Source organism: Cynoglossus semilaevis, chromosome 4 (assembly GCF_000523025.1).
Source record: "Cynoglossus semilaevis isolate Cse_v1.0 chromosome 4, Cse_v1.0, whole genome shotgun sequence".
In the NCBI taxonomy this organism is placed as follows: domain Eukaryota; kingdom Metazoa; phylum Chordata; class Actinopteri; order Pleuronectiformes; family Cynoglossidae; genus Cynoglossus; species Cynoglossus semilaevis.
Genome location: NC_024310.1, coordinates 661434 through 669616, shown reverse-complemented (window position 1 = coordinate 669616; position 8183 = coordinate 661434). Strand labels below are relative to the sequence as shown.

The following is an 8183-nucleotide window of genomic DNA, read 5'->3' as shown; positions in this document are numbered from 1 at the left end:
GGGGGCATGATAATGCTAATTAACAGCGGAAATGCACTGGACAGAACTCATCAACTCCACTTTGTCTGGACAAAACAGACACACACAGGATTCAAGCTAACATGCTAGTCTGGAGCCGAAACAGGAGAGAATCAAATCTAGTCTTAGTCACATGACTCATCAGGACAGGTGCTGTGATTGACAGTTAGCCTTTAGCCAGATCTGTGAATGAACCTCTGACCTATTATTATAGAGATGAAGCAGTGACCAATCACAGGCTTCCACACAACCACCAACACATTCTGTTGCAGGAAGATAAACCACAGTGAGTGTTTACCCGGCCTGCGGCCCAGATGTTTTATCCATCGTACGTGCAGCCTGCGCTGCATTGTTTGGACCTGGATTTCGTGGCCTCCTCCACCAGGAGAATGGACGTGGGTTTGTCCTTACGGACAGAGAACAAGTGCTGTGGCCGTTTGGCGTGGTGTCCGCGGAGCGTCCAGTTCCCTGCTGTGACCGTTAGCCTTTCGTCAGCAAAACTCATCTCCCGTGAACTGCTCTCTAACTGAGGGACGGCCGACAGGATTCAAACTGTACAGATGGTTTTCTGTTTATATTTGAACTGTGTGCCTTTTGTTCATAAAAATGTTTATTTATGTTAGTTTATTGTAACATTGATTAAATAAAACTGAAAAAGAGAAAATCATCTCAGGCCTGTATCGTCGTTCAGTCAGCTCCACACTCTGATCATTATCGTAGTAAAGATTTGAAAAAGGAGGTTTAATTAGGTCACTGCCAAATTAGCATAAAATAGACCCAATTTGCCTAAAACTAATTAAAAGAGTGAATATAATCAGTCTGGGCAATTTCATACCACTATCACAAACCAGTAATGACTTTTAATATCTTTAAAGTTATTTTATGAAAAAAAAGAACCACAGGCCAAAAGTGACACCACGTTGGTATTTTATCTCCTTGTTTGGAGTCTAATTCTGAGGTATTTTTCATTTTCTACCTAAACTTTAATTTAGTAAAAAAAACAAAAATCATTATTTTTGCACTCGATCCATTTGTTTCCAGACTTGTGTTGAGTCACTGCTGCTGTGACAGGGGGCTTCTCCCCTCCCTCACCCCTCAGTCCATCATCTGATGTGGTCCAGGGGGAGGCACAGCCATCTATCCCTCCTCCCCTGTTCCTCCCCCGTTCTTCCCTCCCCCTGGTGCAGCTCGTCCACCTCTCATTTCCCTCCTGTTTTATCTTTCTCTCCGTCTGTTGTCTGTCCGTCCCTAATCCCTTTATCTCCTCTTCCTTTCTCTGCCTGCCTTGTTTTCCATTTGCTGGTCTTATTTCTTTTCCAGAGACCGTACACCACAGAGGACGGAGAGGTCATGACCCCAACCTTCAATTTACTCCTATGGTTTTCGTGACAGGAAGTTTTGAAAGATTTACTTTCCATTTTAACTGGCAGTTAGTAGAAGCGAAACTCTCCAACAATGCCCTCTCTTTTATCAGAATCTAATTTTAAGGAAAGATAAAAAAAAAGCCAGAGGTGAAAGGGTTTAATTTAGTCTCTTAATTTTAAAATTAAAATAATTTCTAAATTAAATACCGTCACCTTAACTATTACATATAAAAAAAGCCAGAGGTGAAAGGGTTTAATTTAGTCTCTTAATTTTAAAATTAAAATAATTTCTAAATTAAATACCGTCACCTTAACTATGTAATAGTTAAGGTGACCAAAGCGACAGGCGCGAATCGAGCAGCATAATCAATGTAAATAGCACGACAATTTTATTTAATTTTAATATCCGGGGCGCGATTCTGAATGTCGCACCGCGGCATCCAATCAGCGACGAGATAATCACGACGTCACCTTACTAAACTAAGCAGAAAAGTTTGTAGATAATGGCGGACAATGTTTTCATCGCCGTGTGTGGGCACCAACAACGCCGCTACGATTTATCGGGACCGGAATAAGAAGAAGAGACATGGGCTAAAGTTAGCCAGGAAGTGGGACTCTCTGGTGAATTGTTAACCTTTCCGTGACTTGTTTTACTACTGTCAGCCGGCCGGTGGAGACGGTGAACTTCATCCGTAGCTCGGTGCTACTCCGGACGACGTCATGAACCCAGACACGGCGGCGGGTGGTTTTCCCGCCCTTCTGCTACAGCAGGTAGGGTTTTTTTTGTTCTTTGGCGAGCGAATAAGGCGATAATGTAAAGATTATCACGCGGCGCGAATATAGTAGTTTGGAGTTTTCACCCCAGTTGTATCGCGTTTATAAGACCTCAACTAAGGTCCACTTTAGATCCCGGATCAGAACTTTCACACAGCCGCTCATTGGTTGGATCTGATTGGATGTTGAATAACCACATGACCCAGAGACGATGATGATAACACAGTCGACCCAGAGCTCAGTAGTGAAATGTCCAAATATCACATTTATTCTGCTGGATTATTTCGGCCGTTATTTTTCAGGCCTTTATTCAGGAAATGAACACGATCTATTTATAGACCCGTGAATTAAATTAGTGACTTAATGAACCGCAGCCATTCATTAGTGTTCATGAGAGACTCTGTAGTCGTAAGTCTTCACCTGAAGTAGGAGAACGTCTTCATCATCTCTCATCAGAACCAGGTCAACATGTGTTGGACACAGGACTGCTGGTTTATGTGGCAGCAGCAGGAGGAGGAGGAGGTGAGAGAGAGAAAGTAAGGGAGGAGGAGGGGTGAGGAGGAGGGGGGAGTAATTTAGCTCTGTTCGTGCCTTGTCGCTGAGCTGCGTGCCTGTCTGCTCCTCTCGTGTGCATGCAAGATCGTGCAGGTTGCCCTCTGTTTGGAGGAGGGGTGATCTCTCTGTCTCTCACTCTCTGTCTCTCTCTGTCTTTCTCTGTCTCTCTCTCTGTCCGTGTTTTAAACCTGCCCCTGTCATAAATGCCCCTCCGTCCTAATGATTCCTAATTTCTCTTCGTTACATTTAGCTCATTAGGGTTGGTGTGTATTTTTGACAGGACTAATGAGACACTTCACGCCCCCGCCCCCCCCCCATGGACCGTGAGCATTTCGTTAGCCCTGCTAAGCTAACCTTCCTACTGTCAGGGACACACACAAGCATAGGCTTGATGAAAACTTTTTGTTGCCGAGTGTGTACACAACAACAGTGTTATCCGAGCGTCCATCTGGAAGTCTAAAAAAAACCTTCTGTCAACGAGCCAAGATGTCGTCTTTATCGTTGTTAACAAAACATTCCTGTTGATTCAACTCAATTCAACCTTAGTGCCAAGCAGGACGCCATTAACACGATCAAAATTAACACGAAGGGAACGGAACATTGTGGCCAATCAGAATGAAGGAAGATGACAAATCAAATTTACACCAGGATGTTTTTCCTCTTCAGCAGAGTTTTTGTTTCTCTGTCGGTTGGATTTAAATGTGCTTCAAATCACACGGACCTGAAACTGAAATCTTTCAGCCTGAATTATTGACAGGGTAGAAAGGAGTTGATACACGATGATCAACACTCACTTTCACGGAGGTGCAGTTATGGTTCAGGGTTCATCAGATAACGTCTGCATCAGGGTAAAAAAGTAGCAGAACATTAGCTTGTTTTGAAGTGTTGTGAAACAAGGACGCAATCAGACGTCGTTGTCCTGAGGAATGAGACACGAAAGAAAGTGTTGGTGATGCAGGTGGAACAGGTTAGTGAGACTGACCGCAGCCTACGCTCATTTAATTTAGTTATAAATAAATCTAAAGCACAATTGGATAAAAAAAATATTTGACAGAAAAGGTCCAGAAACGTTTTTTCTAATCATATATATATATAACTTTTTTTTTAGTTCTAGCTTTGTAGAGTTTGATAACTAGACCATTAAAATAAAGTGAAACAACAAAATACCGTAGAATTTAAATTTAAACCTGGTCGTCATGGTTGGAGTAAAAAGGGATTCAAACTGAGGCCGGCTGTGGGTTTGATCTGGAACTGTTGTATCAAAGATTGGACTCATCATATTTTAGACGTTGGTCCTGAGAGAGTCAACCTGGTTCTTCTCGTTCTCTCTGTTTCGCTCTGCCAAAAACACACACACACACACACTCTACAGCCTAATCCTTTTCATATTGTTCTAATACGTTTTTCTCACACACACACGCACACTCCTACACACATCTGTACCAACAGACACACACACATGGAAACATTTCAGGTTTGGTTTGCATTAACCCCCCCTCCGCCCCCCCCGCCTGTGAATAAACAGACAGACATGTATGCACTTATGGATGCACGCAGACTCACATGCACCAGGATGCACAGACACACACTTCCTGCCTGAAGCCCAGCTCCATGTTGGTCCCTCCATGTTCAGCTGCTACCAATGAAAATTCCAGTTCCTGTTTTATTTTTTTCCCCCGTCTTTGCTCTTTTTCATTTTGAATTTCAGCCCTAAGCCTTCAGCAAAGCCAGCAGCCAAATATGGTCAGACTGGCGTTGTGAACTCTGAGTGACCTCCTCCGGCGTCACAGAGATCGTGACCTTTAAGACCCGGCCTCAGGCAGGGCTTTAGGCACCGTTTAACACGACCACGGAGAAGAGTAGCGTGCGTGCAGAGGCACACGACGTCAGGGTGAGATTTAATGATCTCTGATATTTTCACACCATTTGAGCCACTCGTTTTACTGTTTCTTCTTCCTCACTTTATGGCTTTCCTAATTGTCTTCGTCACCGACCGCGGTCTCTTTTATTATTTCCCTCCTAATGATATAAAAGACCCGGGGAACTAGAACGGGCAGCACAGAATGGTAATGTTTGGTTCTAGAACGTGGCGAAGGCCAGATGAAGAGTCTGAACACGGAGCTTTGAGAAGAGTTTGTGTCGTCGTCTGTCGTTTGTTGTTTGTTGTTTGTTAGTGCGTTTGTTGTTTGTTGTTTGTTGTTTGTTAGTGGGGCCTGTGCTGACGAGCGTCATCAAATATATTTTATATTTAGTTAGTAGCTTTACATACTACTACCTAGTTAGTAGCTTTACTGAACAGACTAATGATGTCGTGTACAGCACAATAACTACCAATTACATGGAGAAATGTCGTCCAATCTCTAACGACTAGCTTCAGAGCTACTGTTAACGTACATGCTAATGAAAATTAGCGTGGCTATTACTGCAGCGTTACTCTTTAAATGTGTGAATACAAGCGCTGCTGTGTGTGGACACGACACACTACGTTCTTGTGTTTGTGTCTTTTCTGAAGGTTCCGTCTGCGATGCAGGAGGTTCATCTCCGTTCACCGCCGTCATATTTAATGTGGCTTTCCAAGAACGAACAGCAGGAAAGACGACTAATCAGGAACTGAAGTATCCTTCAGTGCACTCACACAAGGTGAAGTCAAAGGCTGTGCATGTGGACATGTGTGCATGTGCATTCATCTGAGTGGGTGTCTGTCTGAGGTTCAAAAGGTTGATTGTGCCATATGGAGTCGTGCGTGTGTGTGTGTGTGTGCGTGCAGGAGCATGTATGCCAGTATGCATGCAAAGCAAACTCGTCTGTGCCGAGTTCAAAAGGTTAGCCGTGCCACGGAGCTGCGGATCCTGCCTTAATAATTGAGGCTTAACAAGCACATGGTAAAACATCATGATCCCCCCCCCCACGCCCCCCCTCCCCCGACAGTCGGCCGTGGCTCAGACCCCAGAGCAGCAAAGAGAACAGCCTGTTTGTGCATATTATTGGTCGACATTATTCATGTGCCCAAACTGATTCACTCACATGGGAAAATAAGCCTCCACTGATTGGGACAGGAACTGGTCCCTACTTCCTGTAGCTGTTCATGTTGGGGGGGGAGAATCACTTCTGACCATGACCAGGGCGGAGTGTCATCAACCCGTCTCCACCTCTGACAGTTTCTGGGGTCGGTGTCAGACCACTGCTGGCTCAGTTAGCTCAGTTAGCTCAGTTAGCATCTCTCTCCTGGTGCCACTGTAACATTATCATGATGGTGTGACAGCTGCTCTACGTGTGTCACCCAGACGACTATTGATTTGAAGAAATGTGCTCGTCATATCAGTTCACATGTGGTGCTGTAAAAACAGAAGGGGGAAACACGAGCGGGGGAGACAGAAAGGGGGAGACAGAGAGGGAGACAGAGAGAGAGAGAGAGAGAGAGAGAGTAAAGATCCTGGTCCTGGGTTAAGGCTACATCTGGGGATTTAGAGTCCAGGACTGGGAGGAGGGGTGTACAGGTGGAATTAATGGGAACCAACAGGAAAGGACTGGATGTGAGTGCACCCCCCTGAGGCCTAGAGGATTATAGCACATGCACGCGCACACCCACGCCATTCTTTCTCTCTCTTTCTTGAATGCTTCAGCAAAAGTTTTTCAGAATTCCGTTTCTTTGTGACAACTTGTTGAACAGTAAATCTTCTCCATGTGGGCGACACCAGAGAGAACAGACGCTGACTCACGTCCGAGCAGCTGTCGGATGACGAGCGGCTATAAATCAGCACACCTCGCCCGAAACGGTCTTTACTGGTGGCTGCCTCTGATGTCAGAAATGAACTTGAATATCTCGTTCATCCATTCGCTTTGCTAATGCTGGTTGTGTAAGAGCCACTTCCTGTTCCCCAAACGGAACAAAAGCTCCTCAGTTCCACAGATCGGCCAAAGAAGAACCAGAGTTCTGCAGTAGTTTTAGTTAAACGTTGCGACAGGGTTCGGTGTCCGTCATCACACCGCCGTCAGTCACGTTGTTTAAAAGAAAATACATAATGTGTTCATGTCTAACGACATATTTGCTCCGAGCAAATAATTGGCCAATCACAGCCAACGTATACTGTGATTACTGCAGCTTATAAGAATTGATTGTTGGCATAATTGGGTTGCATTTAATTACAGTTTCAACATACAAGTCAAGGATGCTGTTACACAGGATTAACTGTGTGATGACTGTGGGAAACGTCTTTGTGAACCGTGTCAGAAACACTCGGTGTTTGTGTCTGAGCTCAGAGACGAGGTCTTCACACCACAGTCACAGTCAACACTGTCTCTGTTTCAGATGTTTGGTTTCAAAGAAAACTGTTTTCAGAGAGTTCTGTTAATAATTTAGAGGAGAAAAAAAATGTGTTGGCGTTGGTTTGTGACACAGAGATTCAAACATGTGCTTCACTGATGTCTAAATAATCAATGGGATGGAATCATTGGAGTCGGTGTTTTATCAAGACAAACTGAACCCAGAAGAAAGAGTTGGAGTTCGTTTGCTGAATCTGTCACAGCCTGAATGGTCTCATATTTTATATTAACTTTTGTTTAATTACTTGTACAGATTGACCTGACGACCACGTTTGGACTAGTCAACACCTGGGGTGGAGACGTGTGGAGGAGACTTCAATTTCTATGGTAAGTGCCCTTTTAGCCTTTAGCAGTTAACCAGCTAGTTACGTATATATGTTAGCTAGTATATATATATTTGCTGTAGTAGAGCTGAAGAAGTCTCTTGGCTGAGAGGTGAAACGTCCAGTCGTCCAACAGAACTTTTCAAATATTTACACTTGTAATTTCAGTTACATTACTGCCACCTACAGGGCTGGAGTTTGCGGACATTGGTATGGAGTTCATTGATCAGTACTAGCACATTGATGTTTCTTATGGTACTTATTAGTGGAGCACGTCCAGTGTGTGGAGGCTCTACTTTACTGCTAGCTTACTGTGGCTAACGCTGTTTATATGAATTTGAAAAGTTCTGTTTCCTGTTACATTATGTAAATACATTAATGTTCACTTTACAGAATATTCATTTTACATTCACTAAAATCAAACAAACCAGTCCATTGTTGAATTTATTTCCATGACATCATCATCATCATCATCATCATCATAATGATAAACACGCAGCAGGACATCAATCACAACAAGAACGTTTTCCCTCTTATTCATATAAAAAAACAAAGTCTGGCAACAAACCTGAAGCTGTGAAATCATAAGAGCAGATAAATAAATAAATGAGTGAGTGAGTGAGTGAGTGAGGAAGAGTGGGCGAGAAAAGGCCAACAACAGCGTTTCCTGTACTGTGTAACGTGGGCCGCAGGAAGAGTGGGCACCATTGTAGGAGTGGACCAGGGATGGAGGTAGATGAGATTGGAGTGTGTGTACGTGCAGGGCTGTGTGTGAGCCTCAGTGGAGGTGGGGACCAAGGAACAGGATACACAGCCCTGAGGAATG

At 44.0% G+C, this 8183-nt stretch overlaps 1 long non-coding RNA gene across 1 annotated transcript in view; it reads left to right on the top strand.

Moving 5' to 3' along the window:
• The first annotated feature begins 1633 nt into the window (after nucleotides 1-1633).
• LOC103377578 (uncharacterized) overlaps nucleotides 1634-8183 on the top strand; it is a 28888-nt gene continuing 22338 nt past the window's right edge. Inside the window, exons 1-3 of the long non-coding RNA XR_001759937.2 lie at nucleotides 1634-2153; nucleotides 5224-5351; nucleotides 7288-7361. This is a non-coding gene — a long non-coding RNA (uncharacterized LOC103377578). The remainder of the gene's footprint in view (nucleotides 2154-5223; nucleotides 5352-7287; nucleotides 7362-8183) is intronic.